Here is a 24,695-nt window from a genome sequence, read left to right as displayed (position 1 = left end):
TCAATCAATCCCTATCTTCATCCAATCATCATCAGTCCATCAGTGAATCAATCATCATCATCTTCAACTTATATTACTATTGCTTCTGCTTCAAATTTTTTTCAGTTACTACTGTTAACTGTTTCCATTCCATCTTATTCCCTTCCCCATTAAATTTACTCTATTTTGTATCTTATTTTACTCCATCCCTCCTCAAAAGTTATTTGCTTCTGACTGACCCCTTCCCCAATCTGTCCTCCCTTCTTTCACCCCTCCTATCTTATCGCATCCCCCTCTTACTTTCCTGCTGTGTTAGAGTACTCCAACCAATTGAATGTGTATGTTATTCCCTCCTTGAGCTAACTATGAGAAGATTAAGGTCTTTGAGCCAATTCTGATGAGTGTAAGGCTCATTCACTGCCCATCTTAGATAGATTACTCCACCTGATTGAGTATGTATTTTATTCCTTCCTTGAGCCAACTCTGATTAGATTAAGGTCTTAGAGCCAACTCTGATGAGTTTAAGGCTCATTCACTTCCCTGGTCCTCCCCCATCTCTCTCCCCACCACTCCATAAGACCTTTCCTTGTTTCTTTCATGTAAGATTTCACTCCATTCTACCTCTCCCCTTGCCACTCCCCCAGTGAAATCCTCTCACCCCTCAATTTTACCCTAAAGATATCATAATGGGGCTAATAGGTGACACAGTAGACAAAGCACCCACACTGGACCCAGGAGGACCCAAGCCCAAATCCAGCATCAGACACAAGACACTTATACACTGGGTGACCCTGGGTATGTCACCCAACTTTGTCCATGCCACAAAAGAAGATAAAAAATAAATGCTTTATAGATATTATCCCTTCATAATCAATTACCACCTATGCCCTCTGTCTAAATTTATTTCTATCATCTGCCCTAATACTGAGAAAGTTCTTATGACTTAAATTTATTATTTTCCCATGTAGGAATGTAAACAGTTCAACCTTTTAACATACCTCTTAATTTCTTTTTTTTTTCTGTTTACCTTTTTATGCTTCTCTAGGGTCTTGTATTTGAAAGTTAAATTTTCTATTCAGTTCAAGTCTTTTCATCTTGAATACCTGAAAGTCCTCTTTGTTCATAGAATTCCCATTCCCCCTGCCCCCAAAAGATTATACTCAATTTTGCTGGATAGGTGATTCCTTTTTTTTTTCTTATAAGAAATGTACTTTATTGTTTTCTAGTTACATGTAGAGATAGTTTTCAACATTTGTTTTTATAAGATTTCTAGTTTCAAATTTTTCTCCCTCCCTCACCTCCCTCCCCCCTTCCCAAGACAGCAAGCAATCCGGTATAGGTTATATATGTACAATCCCATTAAACATTTCTGCATTAGTCATCCTGTGAAACAAGAATCAGGACAAAAGGGAAAACCTTCAAAAAAGAAAAAAAAAGTAGAAATAGTATGGTTCAATCTGCATCTAGATTCCATAGATTTTTCTGGATTTGGAGAGCATTTTCCATCATGAGTCATTTGCAACTATCTTGGACCATTGCATTGTTGAGAAGAGTCAAGTCTATCACAGTTGATCAACACCAAATGTGGTTGATACTGTGTACAATGTTCTCCTGTTTCTGCTCCTCTCACTCAGCATCAGTTCATGTAAGTCCTTCCAGGTTTCTCTGAAATCCTCCTGTTTATTATTTCTTACAATACAATAGTATTCCATTATATTCATATACAACAACTTGTTCAGCCATTCCCCAATTCATGGACATCTCCATAATTTCCAATTCCTTGCCACCACAAAAAGAACGGCCATAAATATTTTTTGTACATGTGGGTCCTTTTCCCTTTTTTTATGATCTCTTTGGGAAAAAGACCCAAAAGTGGTATTTCTGAGTCAAAGGGTATGCACAGCTTTATAGTCCTATGGGCATAGTTCCAAATTGCTCTCCTGAATGGTATGATTGGTTCACAGCTCCATGAATGATGCATTCATGTTTCAATTTTTCCACAGATTCTCCAACATTTATTATTTTCCTGTTTTGTCATATTAGCCAATCTGATAGGTGTGCCTCAGAGTTGTTTTAAATTGCATTTCTCTAATCAATAGTGATCTAGAGCATTTTTATGTGACAATAGATAGCTTTTATTTCTTTATCAGACAACAACCCGTTCATATACTTTGACCATTTTTAATTGGGGAATGACCTGGATTCTTATAAATTTGATTTCATTTCCAATATATTTTAGAAATGAGACCTTTAAGAGAAATACTGGCTATAAAAATTATTTCCCATCTTTCTGCCTCCCTTCTAACTTTGGATGCATTGCTTCTGTTTGTACAAAAATGTTTAATTTAATGTAATCAAAATCATCCATTTTGAATGTAATAATGTTCTCTATCTCTTGTTTGGTTATAAACTGTTCTCCTTTCCAAAGATCTGAGAGGTAAATTGCTCCTTCCTTTCCTAATTTACCATTTACATCTAAATCATGTACCCATTTTGACCTTATTTTAGTATATGGTGTAAAATATTGGTCTGTACCTAGTTTCTGCCATACTATCTTCCAGTTTTCCAAACATTTTTTTTTTCAAATATTGAGTTCTGGATAGGTGATTCTTGGTTGTAATCCCAATTCCTTTGCCCTCTGGAATATCATATTCCATGTGATCCAATCCTTTAATATAGAAGCTGCTAGATCTTGTGTTATCCTGACTATGGCTCCATAGTACTTGAATTGTTTTTTCCTGGCTGTTCACAATATTTTCTCCTTGACCTGGGATCTCTGGAATTTGGCTATGATATTCCTGGGAGTTTTCCTTTTGGGATCTCTTTCAGAAGGTGACTGGTGAATTCTTTCAATTTCTATTTTACATACTGCTTCAAGAATATCAGGGCAATTTTTCTCTAACAATTTCCTGGAAGATGATGTCTAAGCTATTGTTTTGATCATGGTTTTTAGGTAATCCAATAATTTTCAGATTATGTCTCCTGGATCTATTTTCTAGGTCAGCTGTTTCTCCAAGGATATATTTCGCATTGTGCTCTATTTTTTTATTCATTTGAATTTGCTTAATTGTGCCTTGATTTCTCATAAAGTTTCCAGCTTCCATATGCTCAATCCTAATTTTCAAGCAATGATTTTCTTCAGAGAGCTTTTGTACCCCCTTTTTTATTTGGCCTATTTGGCTTTTCAAACTGTTGAATTTTCTTTAATGCCCCTCCTGCATCTTTCTCTTTTCTCTTTCCATTTTTCCTCTTCCATCTTCCCTCCTAGTGTAGATATACAGACTATCTGGCTATGAAGATCCCACACACTTACTCCTTTCTACATTTCTTCCTCTTTCCCTTACATCGTTTCCTTTTTGTACAGACAAATTCACAGATACTTTTTTCTTTTTTTCCCATTCTCATAATTTCCAAGTCCCAAATCCAAGATTTCAGAACAAATCTCTCTGAGTTTCAAAACAAACTTATTCCTATTGAGTGTTAAGGGCTAAAATTCTAGCTAGTCTGTCTAAAATATCTAATGAGTGGTTGCCAATAAATTATAAGCTTTAGCAAGAGTTAGACTTTTAAGCATTTATTAAGGAGAATAAGAATTTGGTAAAGAGAGAGAGAAAGGCCTAGATTCCTATCTATTAAAGGGAGAGCACATTTCTAGCTCCCTTCTCCGCCAGCGTCCTCAGGAAAAAGACCGAGACTGAGCGCCAGTCTCTTCCTTCCTCCTCCCACTAGTCTGCGTCACTTCCTGATGCCTGGTCTTGCCCTCAAAGACCTTCGCTTCATGGGCAGAACTCTTCTACAGTAAGTATCCAGCAGGTGGCGTTATTCCAATCGTTACAGTCCCCCCTGTTGTTCCTCAAGAAACAAAATGTTTCCTTGACGGAACAGTAAAAACAATATGATAACTATTGCTAACTAATAATATGTGAACAACAATATAGAAAAGGAAGAGAGGAAAGTTTTGTCCAGAGGGGCGATTTTTTGTCCTCATGAACCGACGCTTTGACATTGGTCTTGCAAAGGGAGGGCCTCTGCAGAGAATACATGTAACAGATGGTGTATATTATAACAGAAAGAGAAAAAAACAACAAAAACAACAAATCAAAACTGTTCATTTAAAGTCTCTGAAAGTCTTTTCTCAGATGTCCTCTAGGTGTAGTCGTGGAATGGAAGTCTCTTCAGGGGTTGATGTGTGGGTGCTGGTAATCAGCCAGGAAAATTTCCTACAAAATCGAGCTTAACACAACTTTAAAATAGCTTTGTCAATAATCAAATCAAACAATGAAAGTTCTCAAAAACATGTCTAAGGGAATTCATAATCTTAGTTGTTACACATGAAACATATAATAAAACAAAAATTGAACCATTCTTTAAAATTATAATATTACTATAGTCCCCCCCTTATGGAGGGTAATTGAGAAGACAATTGCTGCGATATTAATTATTAAAAATAATTTTTTATCTTTGTTTCATCACTTTTTGCATCATCTGCCTAATTATCCTCATGCCATTATGAGAAATTAAAAAATCTAATATAATTGGTAACAGGTGTCAAGGCCAAATTCAACACTGTATTTATCATGACACCTGAGATAATTATGGGGGTTACCATAAAAGAACAGAGAAATGATGGGATATGAGCATTCCCACACTTGAGCAATATGTACTGCCCATACAGTATGCCAGGCTTAAAATAGGTGGATGGAATATATGTCCATGCCACCGAACATATTGGAAGAAACTGAGTCAGACTTAATCAGATGCATGGGATTGAGATGGTCCATGGCATCAGGCATATAGGAGGGAGCATAGAAGCCAGGTGTAGAAGTGAGATGGGTGGGATCAATACTTCCAGCCATCTGTACAATATTGTGGGGAAAAATAAAATAAAATATTAAACCAAGAGAATCCAACCTCAACATTTGTCAAAAGCCGTTCCCTCGGCCATACCTTGACTTCATGCATGTCTCCCCTCATGTGACATTTCAGTGTCTGCTCTTGCATGTATTCCTCTTGTGATTGGATGGCATCTTGGCCAACTGGCATCTGATAACTCAGAATAAAGGCAATTAATGTCTTAAATGATAAGTTCCCATAATCCAAGTCTCATATGGATTTAAAAATTGAGGATAATAAATGATTGCAAAAAATGTGAATACATCTTGACTCAGAACACAATATATAGTTATGCAACAATTTCAAATAATATCTTTTTTTTTACTTAGTATACAATTACTTTTGTGAAAAATTGAAACATTTAAATACAAGTTAAAGCACAACACAATCTCAAAGAAAACTTTTTTTTTTGAAAATAGAAAACTTTTACAAATGTTCCTCTCTCTCTCTTTTTTCTTTGGAATATGCTTATCAAAAATAATACTTCTTTACACTTGCCATGGCAACCAATTTGCCAGGGAAATGCTTTAAAGAGTTTGATCAAATAATCAGTTGAGAAAAAAAAAATAACAAAAACAAATAACTCAGAATATGGGAGCACAATACTCCTAGAATTAACATTGTATAATAAAATCAAAACCATCTTGCAATGTTTCAAAATTAGATAGACAAATGAATAGAAGAAAATACACATGGAACAATAAAAGACAATGAAATTCAAACTAAGGAAATCTAAATGAATATGAACTTAATATTAACAAGAGTATTATAAAATATAAACCTGATCACATGACTATAAAAAGCTTTTACAAATATTCTCCTTGTTTTAAAAACTAAGTATAAAACACAATCTCAAAAGCAGGAAAATCTCTACGAAAATAAACCCATACCATTAATTTCAAAATGTATATGTAATAGCATAGAAATCCTATGTAACCTCTGAACTGACATTAATACTCTGAATGAATTCAGAACACTTTTGATTCCGGTATCTAAAATCCCCAATACTCATATCAATACCTTGCTGCTTACTTCTACATTTCTGTAAAATATATACCCTTCCATGGCAAAAGAAGCGGAGTCTTGAACTATGGTGATGATTGTCATTCTCATTCAGCTTAAGTTTTTCTTCTTTAACCCCTCTATATTGTCTGTCAGTCTTTTCACCATACAAATGCTTTATAAGATTACTAATTAAAGACAAAAGCAGGTTAGCAAAATTATGAACAAAACGAGCATATCTGGAATTTAAAGAGTTTTCTAAGATTGTCTCAAAAGCACAGCCAGGCCGGGGAAGGGCTGAGCCTGAAGCTGCAAATGCAGGTAGAAAAAGTTGAGCATGCGCATCAGATCTCTGGACTTCCCAGGCAGGGGAAGCTATGGGCTTGGCCATAGGAGGAGTAGAGGGTGGGGTCTGGAGAGGAGGGGAGGGACCAGAGCAATTTGAATCAGACTTGATTTTGAACTCAGGCCTGGATTCCTCTTCCCCCACTTTGCCTCCAGGTGCTAGGGGATTAAAAGCTTCTAGAGGGTGGGTCATTGCCTCCAGGCATGCAAAATTAAAGCAACAATTACTGTTAGAACTGGGAAAAGCTGCGGGAATCTCTTCAGGTTTCTCTGAAAAAGCATGGTTGGGAGAGGGAGAGATATTTCCTTGTGTGAGTAAGTTGCTGGCTCTTTTAACAAAAATAAAAAGAAAAATAGAAAATCCACAAAAACAAAGCATTAACATGATATTATCTCCCATTTGTCTGGTTAAACAGACTAAAATCAAAAATAGGATAATTAGGGAGTTTAAAAGGTCCATTCGAAAAAATTTAAAGGAAAACACAGCCAGTACACCAGTACTTAGCAGTTAAAGGGAGAGGGAGGGGAAATTTCTTACCCAACCAGAAGATCAGAAGAAGACTGAGGTTTAGCTTTCCTCTTCGTGGTCAGCCATCTGTTAAGGGTTAAAATTCTAGCTAGTCTGTCTAAAATATCTAATGAGTGGTCGCCAATAAATTATAAGCTTTAGCAAGAGTTAGACTTTTAAGCATTTATTAAGGAGAATAAGAATTTGGTAAAGAGAGAGAGAAAGGCCTAGATTCCTATCTATTAAAGGGAGAGCACATTTCTAGCTCCCTTCTCCGCCAGCGTCCTCAGGAAAAAGACCGAGACTGAGCGCCAGTCTCTTCCTTCCTCCTCCCACTAGTCTGCGTCACTTCCTGATGCCTGGTCTTGCCCTCAAAGACCTTCGCTTCATGGGCAGAACTCTTCTACAGTAAGTATCCAGCAGGTGGCGTTATTCCAATCGTTACATGAGTAATCATTAACTTCTTCTTTCCTCTTTCCCAAATCCTCCCTCCATCCCTGGCAGGTGGGTTGTAAAAGTATTAATGGATTGAAGTCAACTTGGTCATCCAAAATGTGCTTGAAGTCTTCCAAGGAGATAAAAACACCTTCCAATAGCTCTTACTACTCTTGGACAGTCCTAATTATCAGGAACTTTTCTAAGATATTCACTAAGGTGAAATCTGTCACTCTGCAACTTGTATTCTTTGCTCCTTGTTCTGCCCTCTAAGGCTAAACAGAAGTCTATTGCCTCTTCCACATTACAATTCTTCAAAAATATGAAGACAGCTTCCATGGCCATTCTGAAACATCTCTTCCTCAGGATGTGCATTCCTGCTTCCTTCAACTGATCCTCATCTAGCATCAATTCAAGACACAAGTTTACCTCCTTTGGACACTGTGCAGATTATGAATATACTTCTTAAACTTCTAAAGCTAAAATTGAACCCAAGAGGGCAGACAAGGTATAATGAAGGAAGAATACAGAGTGAAAACCATGGCTCATTTAAAGCATCCAACATTTGCAATTATTATTATTATTTTTTGCTTCTTTTCTTTTTTGTTTTGCTTCTCCATGATTGATTCATACTAAACTTGGAAAGGCAGGTATTTATCAGATCACTGTCCAATTACACCTCACTCACATTATAATTAAGAAGTTGGCATTTTATATCCAACTGTAAGGTTTTTTTTAAGATTTTGTTTATGTATCAGCTCAATTACTTATCCTACAGGTATTAATGTCTTTTGGAATGCTGGTTTTCTCATTTAATTTGTTATTTATCCCTCCCATCATCTGTAAATTTGACGAGCATATAATTTGTTATTTTATCTAATATATTGATAAAGTATTAATCAACATAGGGCCAAGTACATATGCCTGGGATACTCAACTAGATAGCTTGTATTCTTCTTACTTTGGATTACTACAAACAATTCTTTGCATTTAATCATGTAATGAGTTCCATATCCAACCAATTGTCTTATAGTGTTGGCCACATCTTTCCACATTCCCCATAAGAATAAAAATGAAGGGAGGCAGCTAAGTGGCACAGTGGATAAAGCACCGGCCCTGGATTCAGGAGGACCTGAATTCAAATCTGGCCTCAGACACTTTACACTTACTAGCTGTGTGACCCTGGGCAAGTCACTTAACCCTCATTGCCCTGCAAATAAATAAACAAATGAATGAATGAATAACTGAATAAATAAATAAATCAGTAGATAAATAAATAAAATAAAAAAGAATAAAAATGAAAGCCTTTATCAAAAACTTTGCCATGATGTAGGTAAACTAACATTACAGTATTATCCTTAGCTACTATTTAGTAATATTGTCAAAAAAGAATATGGGGTTAGTCTGGTATGACTTGTTCTTGATGAAGTCAGGCTGGTTATTTATAACCACCATTACTCTTTCACCAACTATCCCTTTAAAGGAATATCCAGAATTCTCTCAACAACAAAAAACAAGATCACTGACCTATAGTTTAGACTAAGGGAGAAGAGAATTGTGTATAAGGGGCTAAGGTTTTTTAGTTCTGCTCAGCATGCAATTGCATGACATTTGAATCAGAGGTACATTTATGGGAAAACATCTAGGAGGCAGCAGGAGATATGTAACAAATTGCAGAGAGAGGATAAGACACAAAACTGAGAAAAGAACCTTTCAATGCCAAATTACAATTTTACCACCAAGGCTTTGGTATTATCAAGAAAAAAAAAACATCTTTGGCCTTTGCAACATGAAGCAGATATACTTAACGCTCTACTCTATTGCTCTAAGTATCCAGGAAATGATTTCTATTAATTATATTAAATTATTTACATATTACTTATCTCATTGTGAGTCTTTTTTTTCCTTGAAGGATTTCTTGAAAGTTGCATGTATGTAAAAAGGAGATATTAATACAGAGTAATATGGTAATGATTTTTGATATTACAAAATAAGAATCTAGGAAACAGTAAGTAGTTAGAGTAATATAGAAAATAATTTCAAGGGAAAACATTATTATTATTTATTTGTGTGTTTGTGGGTTGGGGGGGAGTTCAGACTAGTCAATGTGACCAGTTTGACAGTTCCTCTGTGAAATGAAAATTGCTTTTACACAATTCTAAAGTCCTACCTTCTATTTTTCTGGAACTTATCTCCATGGCACTGCAGGCTGAACAGAACTGAATTATCTCAGGAACAATTAAGAAAATGCCAAGCTTTATTGCCTTGGTGAGTGTGTGGTTGGGAAAGCAGTCAAATCAACAAAGATTAAATGAGATGAAATCTCTTTTATTCCCAATTAGAACAGTTTAGTTTTTAGGGTAAGATGGCTTTCTTTTTCCAATGCCCATGATAAAATATATAGCTTTTTATGGTCTATAAATCAAAGATTCTTGACACTCCTGTAATGGGTTACTGTGTTCTTACCAACTACCACATTGCATCAACAACAGCTATAAGAGACTCTTCAGATTAAAATGCACATGCATACTCACACACCCAGGCACACACATGCATACACACCCACACCCCCCCACCCCCCGACACACACACACTTCTACTAGCCTTGGCAACATAATATTATAGAAAAAGGCCTGGGCCCTACATCAAAGAATATGCATTCAACTCTTGTCTCTTATAATCACCAGATGTATGACATTGGACATTATTAAAGCTTTTTGATTCTGTTTTCTCAACTGTAAAATGAGGGATTGATGATATTTGCCTTGGACAATTTGTAGAGTTATTATGAAAAAATATTTCATTATTTCTGTTGTTATGATAGATGCTGACCATGATTGAATATTGGTCTGAATGGAAAGAGTTTTCTGCAGAACCAAAGAAAAACATGGCATTTAATAGAAACCCATGTAGCTATCTTGAGAGCATATCATGTTCTCCATATTTATATCCTGAGCTATTTTAATGGTATCCAAATAAGTAACAGATTTTAAGAGTTGGAATGGACCGGGTATGGAGGCTCTCTAGCTAAAAAAGAATCCCCCTTGCCACCTACCCTCCAGCCTCTGCTTGAATGCCTCCAGGGAGAGGGAACCTAGCACTTCCTGAGAGACCTCTTCTGTTTTTGGACAACTCTTGTTATTGGTAAGTTCTTCCTGACATTAACTATAAATCTACTTATTTGTAACTTTCCATGGTTCTGCCCTCTGGGGCTCAACAGAACAAGTGTAATCCCTTTTCTATATTTCAGTGTTAGCTGACAAAATGATCTTAGAACACTGATGATTTAAGCATTTTCCTGCTAAGGATCTTACAGTAGCTCCCCATTTTTCTTGGGTGAAATAGAAACTCTGGTTTTGCTTTTAAAGCCCATAATAGTTTAACTTATTTTATCCATATATCTAGACTTAATTCACAAACTATGTTCTTGTGCTTTAAGCAGCCTTCTCAATATTCCACATGCTTAACATACTATCCCCCATCTCTGGACCTTTGCTTTGTTTTTCTTCTGGAATGCCCTTATTCAAATTCTTCTCATAGAATAGCAATTTCTTTCTAGGCTCAGTTTATGTAGCTCTTCTTAGAAAACCTGTTCTCATTTCCCAAGTATTTAATGACCTTTTCTTCCTCAAATGATCATTTATGTATTTACTTGTTTACTAACTGTGTATTAGAATAATTATAGTGATTTTAAGTGTTCCAAGCCCTTTACCTATATCAATTGATCCTCACAAGAACTCTGAAATAAGTGCTATTAACTCCATTTTACATTTGAAAAAATTGAGACTGGGAAAGGTTAATGGCTTGCCTATTTTCACCGGGTTAGTGTCTGAGTTTTCTTAACTCGAACTCTAATATTTTAAATTATTCCATCTTGCTGCCACTAATAAAATGTAAATTCCATGGGGGCTGGAATTGATTTTTGTCTTTTTATCCCTGGTGTATAGCCTAATAGTTTAGATATAGTAGGTTCTTAATAAATTATTTTTTGATTGAATTAATACTCATAAGAATGCTTTAACTGTTTTTATTTTAATTTTAGATTTTCTCTGTATCCTCACTGCTAAATACAGTGCCAGACACATAGTAATCATTTAATAATTGTTTATTGTTTTATTAAGCTGTGATTTCATTGGTGTAGGGAGCTTCAAGTGAAATTACTGCTGTTTTAGTAATGCAGATGGGTAACTTCTATTTTGAGAGTGACCTGAGACAGTGAGAAGTTAAATATATTGCCAAGACTGACCGAGTTGGTATCTGTCAGAGCTGGGACTTGTACCGAGACCTTCCTAGCATTCTATCCATAATGCCAAACTTGGTTCAAAGTCTGTAAAACTCTTTACTTAAATTCTGTCCTTTGAAGACTACATTGTTTTCTATTTGTTGTGTCTTGTAGATTGTATGAGGTGCCTGGATTACTTTGATCTTCTCATTCCAAAATCTTGAAGCAGCCTTCACAATAACAAACAACAAAGACACTGTAGCTAGAATGTCTGCCATAGGCCTTTTGCTTTGTGTCAACTTTAGTATGTTAAATTTACACAGACATATTCAGTGTAGAAGCATGGGGGTGAGGGAGAAACTTCCTTTAGAAAAGCAACCCTTCCAGAGCAGTGCAATCTTTTGTTGTCAAAATGTCCAAGATCAGTGCATGTCTTGTTCACATTCTAAGTTTCTTTTCACTCAAAATGGAAAATAGCGCAATTCTCTCAGCAGCTTGGATGCTTTAATATCAAAGAACATCAAAATCAAGACAAAAGCAATCGCAAACAGTGCATGAATAGATAGCATAGTGGACAGAGCAGCTGTTTTAAAAATGTAAATACCTTTCACAGGACACCCATCAATAAATGCATGGTAATATTTCTGCCCATCTCAGAGTCAATACGAATGAGTTTCAAATAAACACTGTCACAGACAGCCTTATAGCTCCTGTTTGAATGAGCCTTATGAAAATGGAATTGTGGTTTACAATGTCTGATCAGAAAGCATTTCTATTTTGATGATTTTGTTTCTAGCACGAGTGTCAGAAGAAGAGAATGAGTATCAGGAAGAGTTCTTTTATGGTTATAGCTACACAGGCAAAATGCAAGACAGATCTCAGGCCATTTCATGGATAACTCAAGGAAATGTGAAAATGGACTTTGTTTCTGGTTTTAAAATCTTCATGATTGATTCTTTGATTACCTTTGCTAGGGGCATTATTTGACCTTGACTTCCCCATTTCTTAGAATAGCTTTATTCGGATGGGATCTCTTCCTTAACATGTTGCTGGATTCTTAGAGTATAAGCTTTTTTTAAAATAGTGTGCTTGATATAATAGGAGTTTTGCTATAGAGCCGGATGATACCTTAGAGGTCATCTGGTCCAACCCTTTATTTTAAAAATGAGGAAACTGGAGCTCAGAAAAGTAGAATGATTTTTTCAAGGTTTTAAAGGTATTATCTGGCAGGGACAAGATTTGATACCAGGCCCTTTGATCTTAATTCTAACTGTTCTTTCTATTATATTATGATTCCCTTTCTATCGTTTGATTAGGAGAAGCTACACATTATAATAGGAACTAAAATAACAAAGAACTGTCAGATCAATGAGTAATGAATGGACCTGGTATTTTACTAGTAATAGGTAACATTCATATGGCATATTTTTTTTTTTTGCAGGGCAATGGGGGTTACGTGACTTGCCCAGGGTCACTCAGCTAGTAAGTGTCAAGTGTCTGAGACCGGATTTGAACTCAGGTACTCCTGAATGCAGGGCCAGTGCTTTATCCACTGCGCCACCTGGCTACCCCCCATATAGCATAATTTGACCTCAGATCTTCCTGTTTACAAGGTTAGAGATCTATTTTCTGTGCTATGTAGTTGCTTATATCCTGGGAAATGTTCTCTATGGACAATGAATGGTTGTGTGTGATGAGAAACTTTAAAGTTTAGGAATGTGCCTCAAATATTCCTATAAACTAATCAAACAAAATCTATAGCTTGACATTTAAAGCTCTCCATAAAATGACTCTTACTTGCATTTCATATTTCCTTGAATGCATTCTCCATTCTAGCCAAACTGGCCTACCAATTGTTCCTCAGCATGGTACATGATATTTCACTTTCCACTTCCTTCTAAGAGAATAAGGACAGTGAGTGCTTAATTGTGGGACTTCAGTGAGTCATACTGACTCCATCTTGTGATTCAATTCTGGAGCTAGCTCAATTTCCTTTCTATTCAATTATGGGTCTAGACTAAATTCTATCTTGAGAGAAAACTTTATTCAACTGTGGGCATTAGGAGAAAACTTTATTGTATTGTTTGAACTTATCCCTGAATGCCTGGCATGATGGATCACCTCTCCCTGCTGTTTAGAGACCCTTAGCAAAGAACCAAGGTTACGTTGACTAGAAATGAAGTCAGACCCAAAGATTGATGCAAGTTTTCACACAAGTGCACTTCTCAAACAACCCTTATGTTTTTATCTGAAAACTGGCGACACACTGATACATCAGTTATTGTTTCCATATACTTTTGATTGTATGCAGAGACTCTGACATTAGGGAATTCCACCTGTTCACTCTCCCTCTCTTAACTTGGAAAGTCACTAATGTTTCCTTCAATTAGAAATCAGATTATCTCATTTTGCATCCTGGTTAATTGCTTTCTTTTCATTAATTGGCCTTATTTGATTGTTTTTAATACATAAAATCTATCTCCCCCTATTTGGGGTCCAGTGTTGAAGCTGAGGATGGCTACTTGCCCCACTTTTTAAAGCAATTGGCATGCATTGCTTAATAAATCAAAATGCTATGAAGTTTGAACCATTGTTGTCTCAATCATTTCATCTTTCACCTTCCACACATCCTTTTGCAAAAGTTCTCTAGGCCTGAAATACCACCCATGTCTTATATTGTCTCTAGCTTCACTCAAAGCTCAATTTAGGCATAGATTCCTCCACAAATATGCTTTTATGGAGCTCCCAGGTTATTTGTATTCTCCCGCATCACATATTTTATATTATTTTATGTGCTTCATAATTATGTACTTGTGAATATATTGCAATACCTTCCCAGTGGAAATATAAACCCCTTGAGCAAAGAAAAAATTTTTTGGCATCAGTATTACAGTTCCTAACATATTTTCTTGTACCTGGTAGTTGCTTAATAAATGTTTGCCATGTTGTTTAATTAGATCTATTTTCATTCGGCATAATTAATCCTTTATGATTGCTATTTGTACTTTTAGCCTCTATCATTGATTGGATTTCATAAGTTCTAAATTTTTAGAAAGTAATATTTTCTTATTTGGCCTAAAATTAGCTTTTTTGGAGATTTCATAGGATGCCCCCATCTCTTCCATCCACCTCCTTGCCCTACAAAGCCCTTTAGAATTTCAATGAAGAAGCTTCTGTTCAGCCTATTCAGATGTTTTGTTTTTCTAAACTTTGTTTTCAATGTAATCTTCATATGAAGCGATTCCTTAAAAATAACACAGCAATATAGAATCAAAATGTAATGGAAAAATTATAGCCCAACGTCTTATAGAAAGTTCATTTTTTTTTGAGGGCCAGATGTAAACCTGAAAATAATTTTGAAGTATCAACACCTTTTCTCATCTTATTTCTGTTTTTTCATAAACATAGCTTTAGGGTTTCACTCCTTGAACAAGCTCCTTGTAGTTGACCAAACTAACATAAATAAATGGCAAAAATATAAAATATGTACATAACAATCAATATAGGACATTGGGGAAAATTAGTGAAATATAAAACAACTCTTCATGTGATGCACAAGTATTTCTTGGCATGAAGTAGTTTATCAATAATACAGTTATAACAAACTTTCCCCCCCTTTTGGAAGTGGAGCCAAGTATAGGGCTGGAGGCTTCTCTATTATTGGGATCATTCTGCTTGAAACATCATCAAATGGCTTGAATATGGCAGGAAAAGGCAAAGACCACCTCCTATACACTCTAAATCTAGAACTTTCCCGATGACTGGCATTAATGAATTGACAGAAGAGTGACATTTGTGGTGATGAATTTGCATTTTTAATGAAGACTTATTTTCTTATCGTGATGGATCTTTGAGGTTTGGCTACTGCTTCTATGTTCCAGAGTAGCAGAGTCTTAACCTTCCACACATCATCTTGTGTAATTTTTGCTCATATTTTTCCATTTACCCCTAATTAGAGCATCTACTTAGTATACTGGAAGTTTTCCTTTAGGTCTTTGTGAATATCACTTTGGCACTCATTGTGCCCATCTGTTATCATTCAAACTTTTCATTTCCATGACTTGCCCACTTCCTTTGGGAGACCTCCAATGTTGTCATTTACACCACCACTTCTAGATACTTTATTGTAACTGACTGAGACCTAGATTGATATTTACTTTAGAATCCCCTGTAATTTTAATTTCTCTGACATTTTAGTGCGCCATAATTTAGAGCCATATGACATTATTGAGATGATATATGTAAAGTACTTTGCAAACCTTAAAGAGCTATATAAACAATAGTTATTACTATTGCTATTATTGCTAATTGTGTTTGATATGATCAATATTTTTAAACCTGTCCTTCCTTAAAAGAGCATATTGGTATCATTGAAAGTGTTGGACCACTTTCGGAATATGATCTATACTAATCTCTTCTTCATGCTTAATGCCAGGCCTTGTTTATTATACATGTGCAGTGTTTGTCACAAGATGTGTTCTGATACACACATCAGTGGTGTACCCAGCATGCTATAATCTGTGTAATGGGCCTTTAAAACTTTTCAAATTCTACTTCCTATTTAATAATGCCTTTCCTTAATCCCCCTGTTGTCATTGTTCTTCTCCTAAAATTTTGGATTTACTTTATATATTTTGTACTTATGTATTTGTGTATATTCTATATCCTATCAATCAAATATAAGCTCTTTGACAGCGAAGACTTTTAATATTTTTCTTTCTATCTTCAGTACACAGCACATGAATATCTGTTGAATGGGTAAGTGAATGAATAAATTCTTCATCCACTGCATTTTTCCCATATAGATTATTAGGTTGACCATTTTTTAATAGCTTTTGATGTATTATTCATGAAGTTTGGTAGAGTCTCTTATGGAACTTCCTTGTTGCTGTCCAGTCATGTCTGACTGTGATTCCATTTGGTGTTTTCTTGGTAAAGATAATAGAATGGTTTGTCATTTCCTTCTCCAGCTCATTTTACAGATGAGAAAACAGGCAAACGGTTAAATGCCTTGCACAGGGTCACAGAGCTAGTAAGTGTCAGAGGCTAGATTTAAGTTCAGGAAGATGAGTCTTTTTGACTCCAGGTCTGGCACATTATTCAGTGCACCACCTCTCCAACCACATTTCATCTTATATGGGAAGCCCTTCCCAATCCCTTTAGTTGTTATTTAACTTCTCAAATTATTATCATTTATTTATGCATGTGACTATATGTTGCATCACCTTAAGTGTATGTAAAATTCCTGAGAACAGTGAGTGATTTTTTTATGTCTTTGTGGCCCCATTACTAGGGAATGTGCTGCCACATAGGAGGTCCTTAATAAAGTCATATTGGATTATATTAAATTGAAATGCAGAATCCTCTGGGTTCTATGCAACCATCAAAATTTCAGGTATAGGGAGAGGTAGGTGGTGCAATGGAGAAAGCACCAGCCCTGGATTCAAGAGGACCTGAGTTCAAATCTAGCTTCAGACACTTGACACTTACTAGATTGTGATCCTGGGCAAGTCACTTAACCCTTATTGCCCAATGCAAAAAAATAAAAAATGCCAGGTATATAAAGGAGGAGCAAGAAACAGGAGTGTGTTGGAACCAGCTCAAACCATGTTGACAAGAGACAATTGTTAAAATCTCAGTATGAGGATTAACATCTCAAAATCAACAAGTGTTTCAAATCAGGGCCTGATTTAATATTTTGTTGATTGTTTAGATTTAAGAAAGTGATGGAGAAAATATTAATAATGCAAATTAAACTTTGAGTCCTGCCTGATTTGTTTTTCTTTTAGAGAGCTGGTTATTAAACATTTGCCAGCATGCCAGTGCTGAAAGATTATGTAAGATAGAGGGAATCCCTCGTCCACTTGAACTTTCTTTAGGAAATCCTCCAGGACAGTGATAAAAATCTATGCTAAGCATATATGTCTGTTTAATGCCTTGTTTCAAATTAATTAATTATCCATATGGATAAATCTATGAAGGAACATTGTGGGATCTTAATATATTAATAAGAATGTATCTTGTTAGAAGAGAGCCTTGAAGGCTAAATTTCAATCTTCATAATCAAAGTTTTTTTTAATTGCTTCATAATCAACAATACAGACAGTAACACTTGCATTCTCTACACCCCTTTGCCAATTGTGTCTGTAAAAGTTGTGATTCCCTGTAGACAATAATCTGCAAATATCCTATATGCTATCTTTTCTTCAGAGATGCTGTCCATATGTGCCTAGACCATTTGCATAAAGTTTCTTTAGCAATAAAAATAATTCCTATGGGTCAGCAAGGGTGCCAGTGAGGAAGAGTGGATAGAGAGTCAGATTTTATTTATTTATTTATTTGTTTGTTTGTTTGTTTATTTTTTAGTGAGGCAATTGGGGTTAAGTGACTTGTCCAGGGTCACACAGCTAGTAAGTGTTAAGTGTTTGAGGCCTGATTTGAACTCAGGTACTTCTGACTCCAGGGCCAGTGTTCTATCCACTGCGCCACCTAGCTGCCCCGAGAGTTAGCTTTGAAGTCAAGTACATTATGGTTCGAGTCCTGACCCTAATATCTCCTGTCTCTCTGACCCCGGACAAATTATTTAACTTCTCATTTTCACACACACTTGTACTCTAAGGCTATAAGTTTGCTGAGGACATACTCACTTGCACTGATAAAGTATGTCTTCTTACATTGGGTCCCTTATGACAGATAAATTCTAGATCTCTTCCACGCCTCCTTACTGTAAACAAAAATCTTGTCACTAGTTAATGATGTTTTCTCGTTTGGCTTTCTAAACACCTTGGTAATGGTGTCCTGCCTCATGGTTTCTTCTGTTTTGGAATCTCTTCTTGGAGAGATCTTAAAGCTCCATTTCTGAGTGTCCTTGGAATGTCTTTCCTTCTGCACTGTTTCTTCTGGATATATTGGATCATGTACATTGACTATTCTTGGCTCCCATTTCTTGAGAGTTTTTCCACTTCCTTATGTGGCACTTAGCTGTTCTTGGGATATACTGAGAGGTAAGAGGTCATATAATGTTTCCATGTCATCAACGTAAGAACAGACAAATAAGGAAATATTGGCAGATCTTTTCAATTTCAAATCTATTTACTAATTTCCTACTATATGACAGGTACCATATTAGGCAGTAGGGATGCACAGGCAAGGGATGAGATGTTCCTTGCTTTCTAAGGATCTTACAGGCTAATTAGGGAGTACATAGCCTGTTGGCTTCTTAAAGTCTTTCTCTCCTTTCAGGGGCATTCTCCTGAAGAAGAATCTAAAACCATGTTTCTCCTCTTTTGAAAATGGCAGGGAACACTAATGCATTGTTGGTGGATCTGTGAACTGATCCAACCATTATGGAGAGCCATTTGGGACTATGCCCAAAGGACTATAAAGCTGTGCATACCCTTTGACCCAGCAACACCACTACTAGGTCTTTTTCCCAAAGAGATAATAAAAAGGAAAAGGACCCACATGTACAAAAATACTTATAGCTGCTCTTTTTGTGGTGGCAAGGCATTGGAAATTGAGGGAATGCCCATCAATTGGGGAATGGCTAAACAAGTCATGGTATATGAATGTAATGGAATACTATTGTGCTGTAGGAAAAGATGAGCAGGCAGATTTCAGAGAATCCTGGAAGGACTTAAGTGAACTGATGCTGAGTGAGATGAGCAGAACCAGGAGAACATTATACACAGTATTAACAACATTGTGTGTTGATCAACAGTGATAGACTTGACTCTTCTTGGCAATACAATGGTCCAAGATAGTTCCAAAGGACTCATGACAGAAAATGCTCCCTAAATCCAGGGAAAAAAAAAAAAGAACTATGGAATCTAGATGCAGATTGAACCATACTATCTCTGTTTTTTTTCTTTTTTGAGATTTTTTCTTTTTGCTCTGATTCTTTTTGCACAGAATGACTAATGCAGAAATATGTTTAATGTGATTGTACATATATCACCTATATTGGATTGCTAGCTGTCTTGGGGAGGGAGAAGGGAGGGGAGCAATGGAAGGGAGAAAAAGTTGAAACTAGAAATCTTATAAAAACAAATGTTGCAAACTATCTCTATGTGTAACTGAAAAATAATAAAATACTTTTATGGGGAAAAAAAGAAAAAATGTAAAAAAAATGGCAGATGGCACACTAGGATCTCTCCTCTACCAAGTTTTTGCCAACTTGTTCTTGGAGTAGGTAAGGAATCATTGCATAATGAACTTCTACCAATGAAGAGACTCTTATGCATAGTTTTTGAACCTCTGGTTACATACGAATCTTGTATTTGTCTATTTATATAGTTTGTCTTCCTCCTCTCCCTTCCCCTCCCCCGCAGTAGAATGTAAGCTTCTTGAGAACAGGGACCATTTTTGCTTTCTCTTTTTAGTCACATAGAAACCACTTAATAAATGCTTGTTGGTTGCTTCATGTATTGATAGAGACCTTTATGATGCACTGAATCTCAAGATAACAGAGTCAAGATGAAAATCCATCTGTCCTAAATTTGATGCAAATAAATTCATTTCAATTAAATTCAATACAATTTCATTAATTGCCTAGAATTTGCCAGTTGCCCTGTGCATCTAAAAACAAAGCAAAGCAGCCCATTCTCTCAAGAAGCTTATATTCTTGGGGCAGCTAGGTGGCACAGTGGATAGAGCACTGGCCCTGGATTCAGGAAGACCTGAGTTCAAATCTTACCTCATGCACTTGATACTTACTGGCTGTGTGACCATGGGCAAGTCACTCAACCTTCATTGCACCCCCCCCCCCAGAAAAAAAAGAAAGAAAAGAAGCTTATATTCTAATAGTTCTCTCATCCCCTTTTAACCCTTTCCTCTTACACACACACACACACACACACACACACACACACACACACACACACACACACACACACCAATATTGACAGATCGACAGCTTTAGAGCCATGGACTGAGAATGTGATTTGTAGATAAGAGATTTTAAAATGAACTTTGTGACCTAGGGTAGGTGAGTTAAGCTTGAAAATGAGTTCCTCTATGTGGAAATAGTTAGTTGACAAGGATCTATTTAGTATTCCCTATGTGCCAGGATCTGTACTAGGCTTAGTAGGATAAAAAAACTTGTACTATATAGAGTTAAGAGGAAAAAAATTAAATAATTCAGTTAATGGATTTAATTTGTTATAGAGAATTCTAGGAATGCCAGCTATTATTATCACTTATAGGAGGTATCTTAAATGAAATGGCACCTGGGCTAGTCACAAGCTATATTCTGAAGACCTAACCAGTCTTCCTCTTACAAGGGCATAGGCTGCTCAGAACCTAATAATTTCCCTGAATTGAAATTTGAAAAAAGAAAAACAAACAAACAAAAAACACAGGCCAAATGGTTTTAAACTACCTTTCTGTAAAACTGCAGCTTTTGCTAAAATGTGCTGTATGAAATGGAGAGCTGAGTGGGACTTTATTGGAAATTCAGAGACTATATGTAGCCAGGCTTTCTGAGTCAGTGACCCCCCAAAAAATTGATATGTATCTATAGCAAGTTTTTTAATAGCTTTAACCCTCCTCTTAACCTTTAATTCTCTCTCTCTCTCTCTCTTTCTCTTGCAGAAACAGTGGTCATTTTATGACATGGAAGCTTGTAAAAGGAAGAGTGAAGATTCCTAGTGTAATCAATGGTTCGATTTTACTTGGTACATATTTGCTCCTATAGATACACCAGAAATAGCCTTATACTAACAGAGAACAACTGACTGGTTTTTAAAATAAAGGTATTTTTATTTCTCTCATAAGTATTATGAAAGCCAGAGGTAATTCTGTTTGAATAAGATTAGTTTTCTAGTGTCTCTTATCTGTAGATACCTATATTATTTCTGCCATTGAGCATGCAGGACATTGCTTTTCTCTATGTGCAATTTATCTAAAAATCACTTTTGTGTAAAGCAGTTTATTAATAATGAAGATATTTATTTTATTAGAAAAAGGTAAAGCCTACTTAAATGGCTGCATAGTTTACATATTTAATAACCATCATATACACAGTTATTAACATCATCTAATTACTTCCTCAAATGAGGAGCATGAAGTGGATAACAAGCTGTAGATTGAACAGTATGCTTATTCTGTGCGGAGAGTACCTCTCAACTCATATTTTATCCATTGAATGTCTAATGATGATAAGCCTTCTTCCCCACCCTAATTAGCCTCTTCCCTCTACGGTCTGCATAATTTTATAGACCTCAATGAAGTGTTACAATAGTCATGTGAGGGAGGAATTTATTATAATAATTTCCCTGATTGGTCAAATAATGATCTGATTGTTGAAGAGTGAGTAAAATTGTAATAATGATTAGATTCTTTAAATTCTGGGTGTCAATCTAATACTCAGTGAGCCCATTTTCTTTGAATAGCCCTAATTGAGATAATGACTCCAATGCATTTTAATTTTGCTCTAATAATAATAACAGCAATTCTTCATCATTCATGCTTTCTGATCATTCAGCATTTATTTAGTGCCTACTATGTGTTAAGCAGTGGGGCAAAGACAACAGTGGACCAGTTTTCTCCCTCAAGCAGCCTATAGTCTATCTATAATATGCCTGCTCTGCCTCCCTTTCCCTGCACCAGGTCTACCACTTCAGTGGTGTCAAACTCAAATAGAAAAAGGGCTTCACTAAACCATACATTAGGATCCCTATTGCTATATGTTGATTTAGAAAACAACATGATAATATTATCTATGTTTTATTGTATTTTTATTCTTAAAATATTTTCAAATTACATTTTAATCTGGTTGGGCAGCACTTGGGAGTGTTCTGGAGCCTCATATTTGACATATTTCTGGTACATACCATTGAGGTTTCCAGGGGAGTAACCCTGAGTGTTTGAGCTGTCTCTTTTCTTCTGTCATTAGTTCAAGTCTTGGCCAGATGTGTGCCCCTCCTTCTTAGGAGTGAATAACTAGCATTCCAGTACCATCTAGTCACTTAACAACAATTAGCTTTTACAAAGGGATATTTACTTGAAATATTTAGCAAGAAAGATGTACATAAATTTCTCCCAACATTTTGGGTGTATAAACTCTTCTATGCTTCCTTATTCTCTTTGGGAGTAGGTTGAAAACTTAGTTTGGTTCCTACATCGCATTGTTCCCAACAAGTTCAAATCCAAATGTTTCTTGACCACTTGTTGATTCACCAGGTAGGTGAATCCTTCTGCTGGTCTAGGATCCTGATGGTCAAATGTAAACATTTCAAAGAAAGGCATCAAGGCTTAACTGTCTGTAAAGCCCTAATTGACTAATGGCTTCCTTTGTTCAAAATGGCTGAAGTTTCCACTCCTTTAATTTAGAATGGAAAATAAAAAAAATTAAAAGGCCAAGGACTAGGGCCTATTTCCTGAGGTCCTTATGTTCTCAAAGGAGAAAAGTGGCCTAAGGCCTTTCCATTTTACAGGATGGTCTCTCAGTGGACACCATGGACAAAAGAGTCATTGAATGAAGCCAACAGACATTGCTGACACTAACTCAGGATTTTCTGAAGATGCTGATAGTTGCAGCTCCATAGCCAACTGAAAAAAAGATTCCTTTCAATCAGGTGGTTATCCAACTGGATCCACTTACAAAAATCTACACATGTTCCACAGTCTCTCCAAGGTACTTCTATATATAATTATGATTCCTCTAGAAGCAAGTTCCCTAGGATGTTCCCTGTGAAAAACTTGCTGGGGTCTATGCCTGTGCCAGGTCCCCATTATATAGCCACAACACATTTAATTAAACTGTCAATGAGTATTTTATAGAAGGCCTAAATTGGCAGGAACTGTGTCAAGTTCTAGGGCTCCTAGAAACTCCAAAAAGAGTTTGTAATCTAGACGGGCAGTCAAGATTCATACAGGTTATAAAACAGAGTGATATGATGCTCCTGAGGGTGTGTGTGTGTATGAAAAAGAGAGATAGAGAGACAGATAGAGACAAAGAGAAAGCTAAATATCAATTTGCTTGTTGGCGATAGGATAATTGTGGGGAATGTCCATTGAATCACTTAGAAAATCAAAATGGTGATTACAATAAAGAAAGGTAGACATGCTATGGTATATTCTCTTGATTTTCTAAGGAAGAAAATGTGAATCAATTACCAGGCAAGTTAACCTTGTAAGCGGGGAAGGCTGGGATGAGTTGTTAACAAATCAAGAGATGAAGAGAAAGCGATGTTTTAGAATCTTATGGATCAAGGGAACATATATTTTTCTGCTAGATGGTACTGGAAAAGGAGATTTGAGTGAAAGCTGTTTGAGCAATAATGGGAAAAGAATAAAAGGATCCTTTGAGGGGGGATTAAAAGAAAGCTCATCTAAAAATGAGGTACCTGGAATGATTTTCTTAAGGCAGCTTTATTAATGCTGCACTGAATTGAAAACTTAGCAATTATGGTGTTGGGCTTATATTAAGGAAAGAGAGTGCTTTATTTATTTATTTATTTATTTATTTATTTATTTATTTATTTATTCATCTATTTATTTATTTATTCATCTATTTATTTATTTATTCATCTATTTATTTATTTATTTGTTTATTTATTTATTTATTTTTGGCGAGAGCAAGGTGGTGCAGTAGATAAAGTACTGGCCCTGGATTCAGGAGGACCTGAGTTCAAATCCGGACTCAGACATTTGACACTTACTAGCTGTGTGATCCTGGGCAAGTCACTTAATCCTCATTGCCCCACAATAAAACAAAGAAACAAAAACAAAAACAAGTTATTGGAGGGGCAGCTAAGTGGCACAGTGGATAGAGCACTGGCCCTGGATTCAGGAGAACCTGAGTTCAAATCCGGACTCAGACACTTACTAGCTGTGTGACCCTGGATAAGTCACTTATCCCCAATTGCCACACACACACACACACACACACACATATAAAGATATTGGGGGGGGGGCTATCTAGATGGTGCAGTGGATAAAGCACTGACCCTGGATTTAGGAGGACCTGAGTTCAAATCTAGCCTTAGACACTTGACACTTACTAACTGTATGTCCCTGGGCAAATCACTTAATCCTCGTTGCCCCACCAAAAGAAATAAAAAAATGATTAGGGATCAAGGCAGCAAGTAGAATATAAGTTCTTTAAGGGCAGGGACTGCTTCATTTTTGCCTTTGAAACCCTAGCACCTACAAGGTTTTACAAATAAAAGATTCATAAATGCTTGTTGAAATAAATTAGATTGAGTTTAATTAGTTAAGATTTACAACCTATTTTTGCCTAAATAATGTGATAAAGAACTCAGCCCTTTGCTACAGGGGTTCTTATCCTGGGGTGCATAAACTTTAACA

Source organism: Dromiciops gliroides, chromosome 1 (assembly GCF_019393635.1).
Source record: "Dromiciops gliroides isolate mDroGli1 chromosome 1, mDroGli1.pri, whole genome shotgun sequence".
Lineage (NCBI taxonomy): Eukaryota > Metazoa > Chordata > Mammalia > Microbiotheria > Microbiotheriidae > Dromiciops > Dromiciops gliroides.
This window is presented reverse-complemented; position numbering follows the sequence as displayed.